This window comes from Emydura macquarii, unplaced genomic scaffold, assembly GCF_026122565.2.
Source record: "Emydura macquarii macquarii isolate MOO-44397 ecotype Brisbane River unplaced genomic scaffold, CSIRO-AGI_Emac_v2 contig_2362, whole genome shotgun sequence".
In the NCBI taxonomy this organism is placed as follows: domain Eukaryota; kingdom Metazoa; phylum Chordata; order Testudines; family Chelidae; genus Emydura; species Emydura macquarii.
In genome coordinates this window covers 3,541,636-3,558,385 of record NW_027132499.1, presented here as the reverse complement: position 1 = coordinate 3,558,385, position 16,750 = coordinate 3,541,636, and positions in this window count along the sequence as shown.

The following is a 16,750-nucleotide window of genomic DNA, read 5'->3' as shown; positions in this document are numbered from 1 at the left end:
ATAATTTTTTTTGTTTTTTATTCTGCATCTCCCCAAGACACTGGCATGCACCAGTGAAAAGCTGTGGGATAAGAGCTGACTTGTTTGTTTTAAGTGTGAATGATCCATACATAGTCTAAATCATCAGCAACAGATAAGAACAAAATCAAAGTACAAAAAACCCATCGATAAATAAAAATAAATGATAAACAACAACACATGGCCAAATATAAAGAATCCCCCAGGTGAGAAGGAACACCAAAGGAAAGTATTGTCGGAGAAGCCTGAATTCCTAGATCTTAGGAGCAAAAGGACATTAAGACCGGAAAAGGGAGAGGTGGCCCTTTAATGCCAGAAGGGAAAATCTCATGGTTGGAAATTTCACAGCCCAGGCTACCCAGTTCTAGGAAACCTACAGCCAACCTAGACAGATGCTGAGAGAGAGGAAGTACCTACAGGGTAACGGTGTCTGGAAACATCCCAGGTACTATTCTCTTTAGGACCGGGAGCCTTGTATGGTAGGGATATCTCCTCTCTCAGACAATTAGGAAACATTACTGGAAGGAGGACAGCATATAATCTACCTCTTCCTACTTCACAGGTGGAAAAACTGATAGGAAGGTACTGCCTCAAACTGGAGGCACTGGAACATTACAATCCAATGATGGTGGGACAGGGATGGGGGAAGGATGCCTTGTGGGGGGGAAGGATCTTTTGTTTCTGAAGATTTCTGAGAGTCTGGGCAAGTGCTGGGTGGAAGTAATTTAAGGGACCACTGGGGAGAAGGGGTTGTAGCCTGCTAAAAAACAAACTGTTGATGCTGCTTTGGGCCTGCTCCTTATCCCATTGAACTGCATATAACTCTTGCAATTATCTTCAAGGAGACTGAACAAGAATAATTAAAGCTTTGTAATTTTAATAAGAACTTAATTGTTGCAATTATAAGGACAGACAAGAAAACATCATAATAGTTGCACAGGAACGGGAAGAAATCACTCATCATGTATTATGAAACTAGTGCAACCAGGATACAAGGAAGTAAACATTTTCTAGAGATGTTTGAGCTGTTTCTCCCCTCACTTAAAAAGAGCTGATGTAGAAACCCTAAACATAAATGGAAACCGTAGCATCACAAATTCTGGAATAAAACCGACACAGAAACTGGAGTATGTAAGAGCCTCAAGCCAGAAAATCCTGACAAAAATAGAAAAATCTCATCAGAAGTACTTCTATAAACCACAAAAACAGCAAAAGCTCATAAAATGCATTGGAATCCCAAAATGCACAACCACTGCAAGTCATAAAGAAAGAAAAGAAAAATGGTTTGATACCAGCTGCCAATAACAGAACGAGAAATATAAGAGGAACGATCCAACTGGAAAGAGAAAGAACCCCTGAATGTTACCCTACACACTGCTTACCATTACACGTTTTGCCTCTGCAAATCAATGTTCCAGAAAAAATAAAAATCAGAGCACAGGAAGGAAATCTAGCACTAATTGAATCTGACAAGCCGAGAAAGAATTGAAAGTCAATAAAAAGAAATCAAGCCCAGAAATACAGACTGGTAAAGTCTGAGCAGAATACTTCAAAAAGTCATACAAAGGAAAACAACCTGGAAAAAAAACAAAACTCAGTCAAGGTCATAGTTGGAAAAGATAAATACACTGAAGCCACCATTAAAAACAATTCCCTGAAGAGGCAATTCGCTGAAGAGGGATTAAATGGAAAACTTTCATAAACTTAAACTCAGGAAATAAAATAGACCTGAAGAAAAGAGTTCTGCAAACAAGTACACACACACAGGAAGCCCAGTAACAATGGCTGCAGAACAAAACTCTACCAATACCCTTCCATATATAACCCAGAAAAAAGAATGCTAAATTTCTTGTGCCCTCTCAACCAAAGCACTCCCTCCACCACATAGCAGTACGTGATGAAATGTTAAATATAAATAAAAGCATCATACACTTCTATACACTATCACTCTCTGACTTCAGCAATGCTTGACTCTCAACTAGTGGAGAAAACAACTCCATTCAAATCTGAAAAAAAGCTCAAGACAGTGGATCAAAATCTAACATACTAATATATGTTATGGGAAAGAACAAAGCAAAATGGTAACAAGCTCAACAGATCTCTGTAGAGAATTAACACATTAGCAGACTATTTCACTGTAGTGGAAGGTACAAAGCTGGGGCAGATTCTCATCATATACCAAGTTAAACAAACTAAAGGTATGTCTATACTGACAGCGGCAAAGTTGCTGCTGTCAGATTGATCTTTTTGGATCGATTGAGCGGTCAGCGTAGACACGCTCAATCAGTCAGGAAGTCAATGCTGGTAAACCACCCCCTCAAGGGTATGTCTACACTGATGGCGGCAAAGTCGCCGCCGTCAGATCAACTTATCTGGATCAATTGAGCGGTCAGTGTAGACCTGCTCAATCAATCGGGAAGCCGACGTACTAAATCCACCTCCTAAAGTGGCATAGTGCAGCGTCGATGGGAACACAGTTCCCGTCGGCACAGTGCAGTGAAGATGGCGCGCAGAAGGGAAGCACAGCAGTTGTCGGGAGTTATGCAAGTTACAAGTTACGCAGGCCGCCGAATCTCTCAGGCTTCCAACTCCCCAACCATCGCCTTTCTTGAGTGGAGACCTTCATCTCACTCCCTTCTGACTACGGTGTGTCCAGGCTGCACACTTCCCTGCCTATGCTGTGTTATTCCCAGTAGAGACAGGCTGCCCAAGCACCCCTGCTTGCTTTCTCTTCAAAGACAGTGTGTCTGTCCATGGTTATATATACCACACAGCCAATTTTTATGCAGGCCTATTTTATTCTTAAAATAAAAGCACTGCGGAGAAAATAGATTAAAAATAAAGAACCTACACACATGCTAATAAGCTTACCAGACATCATCCAGCTCTAACATGGGCTCTGGCAGGAGCAGGAGCTCAGAACTAGCAGCCAGACCTCAGTAAGCCAAGTCTTTCCAATCCTTATCTAAGGATTGGGCCCTGCGGATCAGCGGTCTTGTCCAATTGCTTGATCAGGAGAAAGCCTCTGGGCCAGATTAAAATCAGACTATTTATCTAGAAATCCTTTCTTTGTTTGGTGGTCCCTGAAAAATCCAATTTGAACTAGTAAATGCAGTGCCTCTCCAGGGGAGTGGCTTCAAAGAGCTGATGTACGAATTACCATAGCATCCCCTTCCTGCTAGAGAAGATACATGCAATAACACATACACAACTGCATTTTTAATGCAATAGACACCAAATGTATTAAACTTCATTCAGTAAAGTTTATCTTCCTTCCATGAGATTTGTTTAGGATATGGCAGTCTGTCACAGTAACCATGTCTTCACTCCTCTTGGTCTATAGGCGTCTCCTCTATCCCACATTGCTACAATGGTAGCACATTATGCCTGGGTACCTCAGTGCCCATGCCTTTGGCCTATTGCTAACACTGGTTTCTTTACCACCACTCAGCCTCTCAGCCAAGAAGTGAGTTTCCTTCCATAAGGGACTTCCAGCAGTAATTGACTCCATATTTAAATCACCAGATTAAAGTTCAATTTATACTAATTAAAATAAGGTTTATTTGAGAAAAAATATATACTGTAGAGGATCCCATAAAATAAAGTGAATAAATATAAAAGTGCCACCACCAGCATTGTCAAAAAATTTGATAAAAGGGCTAAAAACATTAAGTTAGATGTATATGCTAGTACCTTCAGCATGGCTGCAAAGATCTGTCCCTGACCACTTGCTTAGCAAAGCCACCTTCTTCCTTATGTCATCTGTCTCTCTGACTGAGGCAGTCAGATCTGATTATATTAACCCATAGTCACATCCCTCTTTATGATTGGCGTGTGTTCAAGTTCAGTCTCAAACAAATATTTGGACAGTGCAATATCCCAGACCAAAGCCATATGGTAGGTCATTCATATTTCTCTCTATATCCCCAGAATGTATGGACCATAACTCATTTCCTCTTTTCAATCCCTTCATTGAAAGTAGCATCTTTAGCCATCAGTTTAACCACCCTCCAAAAGCACTTTGGGATCAGTTTTCATGCCCATTAATACTGCCCAATCAATATCTGTAAAGGATGATATCTGGCAGATTCCCCATGCTCCCCCAGTGAGTTATTTGCCCAGGAACACAAGTATAATTTATTCATACAGCTAGTACAGTAAAGTTCAGACATAAAGCACCACATTTGAACTCAGATATCCAGAAATAGCTATCTGTTACAGAGAGTTATTGGCAAGCAGCATTGCTGATCATGAATTAGGGGGCACAAAACTCCATTTTATTGCACTAAAACAAACACATATTATAACATAGTTAAAGGTGGATAATAGCCATACTCACAGGGAAACCAAAGTGTATGAAGTAGCCCTAATATGAGGCTATCACAACCATGCACACAGCCTCTCCACTGTTGATTGATAACATACTCTGATTGCAAAGCCACTCAGATACTTAAAATATATCAGAGCAAATATCTTGGCTTTTGGTGAATACACACATTCAAGGTCCTTCAGTATGTAACCAGAGAATGCATACCAAACTGTACCCAGGAAAATCACAATTTTATACATGTTAATAGTTACCCCAGACCATAACAAATCCATGAAGACCATGGTAGATCAATCACCATGACATGCCTGACACATACATAAAGCAGTGATTTTCTCATATAGGTCATTAACAAAGGCACAGCAAAATCACCAGAATGCAACATGTATTCTTACACAGAAGACAGAATAAGGCGGAGACGAATAGACCCATGGAAGGATGGCAGTTATTGCACCAGCAATTTTGGGCTTAGTTCAAATCTACAGTGAGCCACCATACCATGAGTGATGTTGGCATAGGATTTGGTGTAGGGTATTTCCCTCATTTTTTTCTGGCTCACTAGAAGCCTATCTGTTCTTCTTGGTGCATCCCGCTGAGGTGACCAAATAAGGCTTTGAGCTCTCGCACTAATTTCAAAGTCATTTGCTATGGAAATTCCACCACTTGTCTATGTGTGGTGGGGTGGTTGAATGGTTAAAGTACTTGACTGCACTTATGAAAAGCATGTGTTTGAATCTCCCTTTATCTCACATTGAAGGGGGGGGGGGTTTGCACTTGTTTAACTAAACTGGCTTAAAATCACATCTTTATTAAACCAGTGAAACTTTCTCATGTAGAGAAAGCCAATGATAAAGGAAGTGACATAGAATCAAGTTATTGCCAAATGGTTGTTCTCACTATGGGTAAAGAATATCTGTATATTTATTTCTGTAATAGTAAGCAAGCTAAGGGAAGAACTTGCAGTGTTGCCTAGTAGATACAGCATTAGACTGGTTCTTAGAAAACAGCAGTTCTATTCTCAACTCTACCACTGGCCTACTGAGTGACCTTGAGAAATCCACTTCACCTCTCTGAGCCTCAGTTTTGTAACCCTTTTCTTCCCCTGTTACTTATTTTGCATGTTTTGTACCCTTCTGTAAAAGGGGAATAATGAGCTTTTTGAGATATACCGATGAAAAGTGTTATGAGTCACATATTATTAATTTCTGGTGATTTACGACCTGGAGAAAAATCCTACAGCACTTTCAGTTCACAGAATTCTCCATGGCATCTCAGCAGCAGTCCAATAGTCCAGACACTTATTCTCAAGGCCTTTGGTTGCATTGACATTAGGGGACTGAGTTTCAAAAAATGAAGTGTCTAAAGCAAGATAAGCATGCAGCTGCATGCCAAGTTTGCATGTGGAATTCCTACAGTTGTGCACACTAAGTGGGCATTTGCACATTCAAATGGGCAGTTATATATGTAACTGACTTGAATGTGTAATTGTGTCAATTGTGCTTGAAAATCAGGTATACAGCTGACTATCTGACCTTGTTGATGTTAGGCCCCATGAAACAGTGATGAGAGAGAAGATTAAAGCACCTGAATACAGAAGAACCATTTAGTTGTATATGGACGGTGATTAGAAGTACCATTTAGCTACAATTACACTAAAGACTGCAACCTGAATATTGGGAAAATCATGTATTGTTTTCTATTATACTTGTTTGTGGTTCACTGTTATTTCTTACTAAGTATCGATGGGTTTGGCTTAATAGAAAGTCTGGATAAATGTCTGGTTTATTTATTTATTTTATTTTTCTAATTTCTATAAGCACCAGCCAATGTGGCAGCTAAGTGTAATTAATTTAATTATAATAAATAATTTAATTATAGAAAATTAAAACACAAAACAAGACAAAGCAAAAAACAGTTAATAAAATGCTAAATAACATAAATAGATTTTGCCTCCTACCTGAACTCATTCAATCAATCATTGAATAAAGCTAAAAAGTGTGGGTAGCTTACAAACTATTTTATTCCAGTGCTGTCTACTTACCAGTTAACAAAGAAATTGTTAATAATTCTAAATTTGTTGTGTTTCTTCGCCTCCCTGTTTCTGGCCTCCCCATTCCTAGAAATGTGGTGTCCAGAACTGGACCTCAGCTGAGGTCTTATCAGCATGGATTAGAGTGGAAAAATTGTTTCTCTTGTCTTGCTTACAACACCCCTGCTAATACAACCCAGAATTATGTTTGCTTTTTTTGCAAGTGTTGTACTGTTAACTCATGTTTAACTTCTGATCCACTATGACTCCCAGATATCTTTCTGCAGTACTCTTTCCTAGGGAGTCATTTCCCATTTTGTATGTGTGCAACTGATTGTTCCTTCCTAAGTGGAATACTTTTCATTTGTCCTTATTGAATTTCATCCTATATAGGATTAAAATTCAAATGATCTAGACAAACTGGAGAAATGGTCTGAAGTAAATAGGATGAAATTCAACAGAAACAGAACCGCACCCAGAACAGATTCCTGCAGGACCCCTTCCAGCTTGATATGCCCTTTCAGCCTGACTGTGAACCAGTGATAACTACTCTCTGGGATTGTTTTTCCAATTATGCACACACCTTATAGCTCCATCTAGGTTGTATTTCCATAGTTTGTTTATTAGAAGGTCATGCAAGACCGTATTAAAAGCCTTACTAAAGTCAAGGCTTATTACCTTGCCAAAGAAAGCTACCAGGTTGGTTTGACATGATTTGTTCTTGACAAATCCATGCTGACTGTTTCTTATCATATTATCTTCTCAGTTTTTGCAGATGGATTGCTTAATTATTTGCTCCATTATCTTTCTGGATACTGAATTTAAGCTGGCTGGTCTGTAATTTCCCAGGTTGTCCTTATTTCCCTTTTTATAGATTGGCACTATATTTGCCCTTTCCAGTCCTCTGGAATCTTTCCTGTCTTCCATGACTTTTGGAAGATAATCACTAATGGCTCAGATATTTCCTGTCAGCTCCTTGACTATTCTAAGATGTATTTCATCAGGCCTTGGTGACTTGGAGACATCTTACTTGTCTAAGTAATTTTTAACTTGGTTTTTCCTTATTTTAGCCTCACATCCTACCTCATTTTCACTGGCAGTCATTATGCTAGATGTCCAATCCCTACTAACCCTTTAGGTGAAAACTGAAACAAAAAAGTCATTTAGTACTTCTGCCATTTCCACGTTTTCTGTTACTGTTTTCCCCCCTTCATTGGTTTTCTTCTTGCTTCTAATGTGTTTGTAGAATGTTTTCTTGTTACCCTTTATGTCTTTAGCTAGTTTAATCTCATTTTGTGCTTGGCCCTTCTAATTTTGTCTGTACATACCTGTGCTATTTGTTTATATTCATCCTTTTTAATATAACCTAGTTTCCACTTCTTGTAGGACTCTCTTTTGATTTTCAGAACACTGAGGCCATCTCGGTTAAGCCAGGATGGTCTCTTGCCATACATCTTATCTTTCCTACATAGTGGGACAGTTTTCTTACCCTTAATAATGTCTCTTTGAAAAACTGCCAACTCTTTTGAACTGTTTTTCCCCTTAGACTTGATTCCCATGGGATCTTATCTACCAATTCCCTGAGTTTGCTAAAGTCTACCTTCTTGAAATCCGTTATCTTTATTGTTCTGTTTTACCTCCTATCATTCCTTAGAATCATGAACTCTATCATTTCATGATCACTTTCAACTAAGCTGCCTTCCACTTTCAAATTCTCAACCAGTTCTTCCCTATTTGCCAAAATAAAATTGAGAACAGCCTGTCCTTTAGTAGCTTTCTCCACAATGTGAAATAAAAAATTGTGTTCCATACATTCCAAGAACTCGTTGGATAATCTGTGTCCCGCCATGTTTTTTTCCCAACAGATGTCTGGGTAACTGAAGTCCCACATCACCACCAAGTCCTGTGCTTTGAGTGATTTTGTTAGTTGTTTTAAAAAAGTCTCATCCACCTCTTCTTCCTGGTTACGTGGTCTGTAGTAGACCCCTACCATGCCATCATCCTTCTTTTTTTACTCCTTTTATTCTTACCCAGAGATTTTCAGCAAGTCTGTCTCCTATTTCCATCTCAACCTCAGTCCAAATATATACATCTTTGATATATAACACCTCCTCCCTTTTTTCCCTGCCTGTCCTTCCTGAGCAAGCTGTACCTGTCTATACCAATATTCCAGTCATGCATATTATCCCATCAAGTTTCTGTGATGCCAATTGTGTCATAGTTATGTTTATTAACTAGCATTTCAAGTTCTTCCTGCTTATTTCCCATATTTCTTGCTTTAGTATACAGACATGTAAGATACTGATTTGATTTCCCCCATATGTTCTCTCTTGTCTCTCACTTACCCTTGCTACAATGGCCTATGCTCTCCCCAGATTCCAACAGTTCTCCCGAGTCTCTATATTTTCCCCTTAAACCTAATACACCTCCATGTTTCATGCTGTTTTTTCTTTGTATGCCATACTGCTATGGGAAGATTTGGGGGAGAATAAAAAAAAAAGAGAGAGATTTCTTTCACACAAAAAATAAATGTTATGAAAAAAATAAAATTAAATTAAAACACGAAAGTTTGTGCTAGCAGGTCATCACCAAGTCATAAATCACCAAGTTATAAAGATTCTGCAGTGCAGATTCTATCCTCAAATCACACTTGTGGAGCCTTGTTTTCTACAAGCTGCTCCCAGAATTGTACCTATGTAACTCTCATTTTCTTCAACATGGTTGAACAAGTGTCAATGAGAGAAGAATTTGAAGACCATGGGATTGAACAGGTGGTTCACATTTAGAATTTAATTAATTTTATTGGTAGTACATGTAAGTTACATGATTGGATGTCACAAGATGGCACTATAGCAGATAGGCTTGCTAGTTTTGGTTAACTGAATGGAGAAGAGTTAGATCTTGAAAGAAATGCTGCTTCTCATTCTCAGCTGCGATGCAGTTTATTCAGAGGCTGAGCCTAACAGCCTGGTCTACACTAGAGACTTAGGTCGACTTAAACTCCCTTAATTTGATTTAATTACACCTGTGTCTACACAGGCGCCACTGTTAATTTGAATTAAGGTGCCTGTAAAATCGACTTAATAAGACCACTTCTGGAAGCAGCGTAGCGCCTAATTCGAATTTGTTAAATTGATTTAGCGTCAGTGTAGACGCAACAGGACTTAAATTGAATTAACTGACCTCCAGAATGCATCCCACAATGCCCCATTTTGACCGCTCTGGACAGTCTCACTGTGCTGCTCTGTGGTCACACTAGCAGGAAAAGTCCCCTCCCCTCAAGCCCTGGGAAGATTTGAATTTTCATTTCCTGTGCTTGCTGCCAGTGTGGAGAGAGCATTGCCATTGTCCTCCGCATGGCTGTTGCAAAGCCCAAATGCGCTCCAGTGTTCAGAGCCAGCAAAAGGAATCTGGACATTTAAGGGAAGATATCCCAGGGCATGCTGGAGAAGGGACACCAGAGGGATGCTCAGCAGTTCCATATGAAGATCAAGGAGCTGCGCCAGTCCTATCAGAAAGCCAGGGAAGCTAACAGCTGCTCTGGCTCCTCTCCCAAAACATGCAGGTTCTATGATGAGCTGCACGCAATTCTCGGTGGTGATCCCACCACAATGCCTCCCCGCAGCATTGATACCTCTGCTAGTTCACAGTCCATGGACAATGATGAGGACTCCGTGGATGAGGAGGAGGAAGCTAAGGAGAGCAGGGTGCAGGAGAGTGGGGTGTCCATTCTCCCAGAAAGTCAGGACTTATTCCTGACCCCTGAGCAGTCCACCAGTACACAGGACAGCACAAATGATCCCAGGGAAGTGAGTTTTCTTGCTTATTATCATTTCTGTCTTTGTACACTGGGGGGGGGGGGGGGGAGGAAGCACGAAGGGGATCTCAGGCGTTTCATTGATTGTACTGGGTGGTTAACCAGAGATCAGATTTTTTTATGTGATGAGAAATGCTACTTTTACCATCAGTTGATATCACATGGAAAATTTATTGTATGTAATCTGTTATCCCTCAAAAAACTTTTCAGGGGAGGGCTGCCTTGTTCCTCCCTCCACGGTAGAATTCTTCTCTGCAATCAAGGTAGCCAGCATCATGGCTTCATGTGTTTTAAGCATAGTCTACTCCTCCCACCTCCCCACACCCATGGTATCCGCAGTTCCTCTCTGTCTTGGTTTAAAATACAAGCAGAGATTCCCCCCCTCCATGCCATCCTCAGTTCCTCTCTGTAAGGATTTGAAATACAAGGAGAGATCCCCTCTCTCCCCCACGCTGTCCACAGTTCCTCTCTGTAAGGGTTTGAAATACAAGCAGAAAGAGGAAATCATTTGCTACATTGTATCATGGCATCATTATTTGAATTGTTACATTTGTATAATTTTTTTCACTATGCTAACTGTGGCTATCTTTTTATTTTTCTTTCATTCTGTGGACAGAATGGCAGTGGACTGACCCTTAAGAAGTGCTGCGGACAGATTGTCTCAGATTAGAAAAAGGAAAAAAAAAAAAAGCAGAGATGACATGTTTGTGGAGCTCATGAATGCTTCAGCAGCCACGGAGACAGAGCAAAGAGCGAGGTGGCTGACCTTGTCCCATAACATAGGACAAATGCAGGACCATGATCGCAGCACCACACATGAGATGTGGGACCAGGCAGACATGCTCCAGCATCTTGTGGACCTTCATGAGGAGCGGAGGCAGGACAGAGTCCCGCTGCAGCCCCTCCATAATGCTCCTCAACCAAGGGCTTTGCCACTCTCCCCCACCCCCAAGAGGTCTCGGAGGAGATTGGCCAGGCTGCAGTACATGCTCTCTTCCACCCTGGTGGAGGCGAGCAGAAAGCTGCGGTGGCCACGCTGACAGCTGGCCAGCAAGCTACCACCCTACCCCTGGAGACAGTGAATGAACCCTCCCCCCCTTCCTCCATGACTTGAATGTTAAAAAATAAAGTTTCGCATCATTCCAAAACATTTCTTTATTAAATCATATCTTGTTCAGGAGGGATTTGTTGGGCACAGATATCGAAGGGGGGTAAGGGGATCATCAAAAGCAAACAATATACAGGAACAGAAATCATTCCTGCATCTCATTGCAGAACTTGGTTTTCAAAGCTTCCCTAATGCAAAACGTTCCACGGTTAGCTCTCAGCGTACTGCTGGCATCTGGCTGCTCATAATTGGCGGCCAGTCTTTCTGCCTCCACAGCCCAACCATGGGGGAACCTTTCCCCCTTCACTTCACACACATTATGAAGAACACAGCAAGCAGATATCACAGAAGGGAGGTACTTCTCACTCGTATCCAGCCTAGTGAGGAGACTCCTCCATCTACCCTTTAAACACCCAAAGGCACATTCTACAACCGTTCTGCAACTGCTTAACCTCTTATTAAAACACTCCTTGTGACTGTCAAGGTGACCAGTGTACAGCTTCATTAGCCAAGGGAGCAAGGGGTAAGCAGGATCTCCCAGAATCACTATAGGCATTTCCACACCCCCGATGTGAATTTTTTGGACGGGAAGAAAGTTCCCGCCTGCATCTTAGAGAACAGCCCTGAGTTACAAAATACACGAAGCGTCATGCACCTTCCCAGACCACCCCACATAGATGTCTGTGAAATGACCCCTGTGATCCACAAGCCCCTGCAGGAAAAGTACCCCTTGCGGTTTATGTACTCGGTCGCCAGGTGTGCAGGCGCTAAGATGGGGATGTGCATCCCATCAATGGCCCCCACCCCGCAGTTTGGGAAGCCCATCATGGAAAACCTGTCCACTATGTCCTGCACATTTCCCAAAGTCACTACCCTTCATAGCAGAACTCTATTTATGGCACTGCATACTTGATTCACAGCAATGCCCGCTATAGATTTACCGACTCCAAATTGATTCCCAACCAAGCAGTAACAGTCGGGGGTTGCCAGCTTCCAGACAGTGATGGCGGCTCTTCTCCACCGTCATAGCTTGTCTCAAGCGAGTGTTCACGCGCTTCAGGGACGGTGCCAGCTCCGAGCACAGTTCGAGGAAAGTTGCCTTTTGCATACGAAAGTTTTGCAGCCACTGATCATCATCCCACAGCTGCATAACAATGCGGGCCCACCAGTCTGTGCTTGTTTCCCTGCACCAGAACCTGCGCTCCACGAATTGCAGATGTCTGCAGCAACCAGGAATTGTTCTGCTCGATGTCTTGTAGCAGGGCAGCCTTGGTGGCATAGGTGTAGTATCTGCTTTGCCTTCTTGCTCTATTTCTAAAGTACTCCATGATAAGCCATGATGTATTTGTCATGGTCACAATTATAGTGCAGAGTTGAACTGGCTCCATGTCTCTGCAGCAATGGCGATCACGGGGAGTAAAAAAATGACACAAAAATCCTTTTCCTGTTTGGTTGCGGGGGGGAAAGTGGAGGAAGCAGTGTTGCATCCTGGGATGATGACATTAGTCCCAACAGCCACCATGGCTAGTTGCACTGTGGAATAGCTACCCACATCGCACTGCTTTCTAATTTGAATTAAGGCTGGCCAGTGTGAACACAAGAGACCAGCGCAAACAGCATAGTGTGTACACTCTGCTGTGATTTCTAAAAATCGGCTGCTGAAAGTAGAATTAAACGAAGTCGAATTCCTGCGGCAGTGTAGACATAGCCTAAGACTACCTTTCTTTCTTTGACTAATATGCTTGTTTAAGTGTAGCTGCTGCCTATAGGTTACGCCTATGTGCGAACCAAACCTTACATGGTGCAAGGAAAGAAAAGAATCCATCTCACGCTCCCAGGATTGTATTAATTCTACAATGCTAACAGTCATCAAATTGGATGCTGTCTCTGAAGTCATCTGATATGACTCTCAATCAGATCTGTTGAGTAAGATGGTACAATTATTACACAGACACTTTTGAGGTAAAACCTCACTTTACAAATGAGTGTGGTATGAATTTGGACCATGGGTGGAATGGCTATCTGACAATTCTGGTAAATGCCAGAGGGGCCGGTGCACTCAAGGCCTGGTGGGCAGATCGGCCTGCCGCTGTAGCCTTTCATGGTGCCCTCCAACTGGGCCTGGCCGAGTGAGGCAGGCGCTCCCCCCTTCTGGCCCCGCCCCTTCCCTGCCACATGGGCCCAGCGGTTCCCTGGCCGGAGTGCAGCAGCCACTCCACTCCCTCTCCCAGCCCCGCCCTTCTCCCAAGTCCAACCACGTGGGCCCAGCAGGCATCCTGACTGATGTGCTTTAAATGCCAGGGCCAATTTTTAGTCCCAGTCCGTCACTCCTTTGGACCGTGCAAATACACACCAGCTACGATATGACTGACAGATACAAATGTTGTTTGCTTATAATTAGTAGTAAGAGGTATTACTTGTGTGACAATGTTTATTAGTTCTATAGCATGTGCTGTTACGTTGGGGTTAGGTTGCCTTTTAAGCACATGGTATATTCCAATATCTTTCAATGGCTACTCAGAACTGAGAACCCTTAATATACAAATAAAAATTTCACACCAATAAGTCATTTTGCACTGAAAGATACAATTCTTAATTTAAAAATTTGGAGAGAATACACAATTAAAATGCATTGGGAGAGAAAAGTCTGATTGAAGTAGGCATTAAAATATGGAGCAGTGTAGGCGGTGGATACAAATAATTTCTAGCAGACAATATGCCGCATATACTACAATATATTCTTCCTGTTTGTAATCTGCACTCCTGAGAACCTTGGAAGTGAATATACAATATATGGTGTTCAGAATAAGCATGTCACCTTTCAAATAAAGGTACTGGAACATGTACAATCATGTATTTTATCACTTCCAAGACAAACTAGTAAAAAATAGATGTGAATTCTGAAATGACAAAATATTTCTCAGGCTGTAGAGTAAAAATGGATATGAAACCAGGTGCCCAGAATGTTTTCCATTTGCAAACAAAACTATCTCATTTCTGTATCGGAGGAAAAGGATATATTGTGCGTTTTGTCAGCTTGCAGTCTTCAGGGAGGCTGATGTAGAAGTCGTATGATAAACTCTTTCCTATATAAAGAGGATATTCATAATAACTCGTGTCAGTAGAATTCAATGAGGGTCAGAATGCTGACTCAGCTCCTCATGGGATTTCATTTATTTAAAGAAACTATCACTTGAACAGTTATGTAAAATCTTTGTACCATTGAAGAGGCAATAAAAACAAATTGTCAGTTATTTAATTGAGTAGCATAGTATCTAAATGTTTAGGACAGTATTTGAGTGTGCCACTAACATGTTATTGTTCAATAATAGACGGGAACAGATATTAGAAGGGTGAAAAAACCATATCTGTTTCAGAAACAATAATCTTGTGAAATCATTGTCAGTTTAATAGCGGATTCTAAATTCTAATTTCTCAGACATAGAGAAGCAATGTCAAAATGTTGTATTGTGCAGTGTTATGCCATTTTTTTAGACCTCTTCAGAGCTATAGTTAGAAAAGCTTTTATTTTTAAATGCAGGGATCCCAGGACAGCTTAGGGAGGGAAGAGAGCAGGGTTTCTCATAGTATGTAACAGTCTTCCACCACTAGGTTGAAATAATTAACTAAAATCCATTACTTTCTGAAGGCTGTGTTGAAATGCATTGATTTCAGTCTAGTTCCCAGTGGCCTGATTTTCACATGACATGAAGATGATTGCTGTTTGCAGTAGTTGGCACTCCGATTGGCATTCTTAGCAGAGTAGGCAAAGATTGAATGGGGTCCAAGAATGAAGTACTTTTCATCTCTAGAGGCGTCTCTGGATTGAACATCATGGGGGTGCAGAGTGGAGAACCTTGCACTCTCATTGCAATTTTAAGACCTAAAAAAATAATAAAATTCCAGGGATACCAACCTGTCATCTGGAGTGAAATTTGCTTTAAAAACAAACAACAAAGGAAAAATAAATACAGGAGATTTAGATCCCTAAGAAAAATGATACAATGCCAAGTCTAAGAAAATTACCACAGACAATGATTATGTTAATTTATTGATGCTGGAGACTTGTATTAGTTATTTTTGGCCTTGAGCTACTAGTTAAACTTCATGCTATTCCTTTAAGATTGTTTGATTGAGTAATCAAACAGTTTCATGTATTTGATCACAAGGAGTTTTATGATGCTGCAGTAAAAACTTAAATAACAACAAAGCTATAGGTTATTTTGTCATGTCAACTACATATGAGAAACAGTGAGGAGGTAAAACATTTTAAATTGGTCTTAAGAAAAAGTGAATGAACCGCCTTAGTTACATATGATGCTATCTCTATGGATGCTAAATCAAATAAAAACCAAAACCATTAATTGACCCAAATGATAGCACCATCCAGGTGATTCCATGGCTTCCATGATTCCATGGCAAAGTAGAGTGCTGCACACCATAAAAAACCCATGATCATTTTCAAGCACACCCGACACACATTTAAATACAGTGGTAGTGTAATAAAGGTCTTCCTTAATTGCCTAGATAACATCTTCTCTGACTTGTCTTGTCTGAGCTTCCTCAGGCACCTTCGTTAGTGCTATGTGTGTTCATTACAAAAATGTAGTAGTGCATGAATCAGCATTTTTGTCTCACAGCAGAACAAAGTCAGAGAAATGCTGCTCATATTTCTAAATACAAGCTTAGTAGTTTCGTGAATCATTGATTTCTTTTCATTGGACCTAGGAAACTTTGATATAATGTTGGAATATACAAGAAATACATGGCATCCCAAGAAATACTTCATACAATTTTAATTTTTACTACTCCACTGAGATTACTTTCAAATGTTGTGTACTACTGTTCATAAAACCCAGCTCTCCTTTAATATTAATGAAAGGTCAGTGGAATAAATTCTAATAGCTACAACTTCAGTACATAGGCAATTTTCTTGTGAAGATATTGCCAACTTGTTTTGAGCCACAAAGTTTAACTTAGAAGAAAAAAGATGCTAGGGATAACATAATACAAAGTAGTCTTTTAGCTCTTACTATGTATCTCAGACACGAAACACAGAAATACAAATGCTACCAATTCATCTCTTTGTGGAATTTTGGCAATTTCGGTCCCATCTTTACTCCCATAGCCTCGCAGGGAGGCATGCTAATGAACACAGAGCTTCAGATGATAATCATCACCATAATTAACATTATTTCTTCTTCTCAGCATCACATGCCCAAGGCCTTGTCCCTTTCGGAATGATTAGTAAATAATAAAGCTGATCAAGATATTTCAACAAAAAATTGTAGTCAGTTTTCATGAGACAAAAAAAAAGGAAAAAAATTAGTAACATTTTTGTGACTATTTCTTCCCTTTGTAGATCAGCATTACTCAATGACATTGCTAAAATTAACCAAATGAAGCAGCCCTTTTTAGATCAGTTACTAAATGACATTACATTGGTATGTT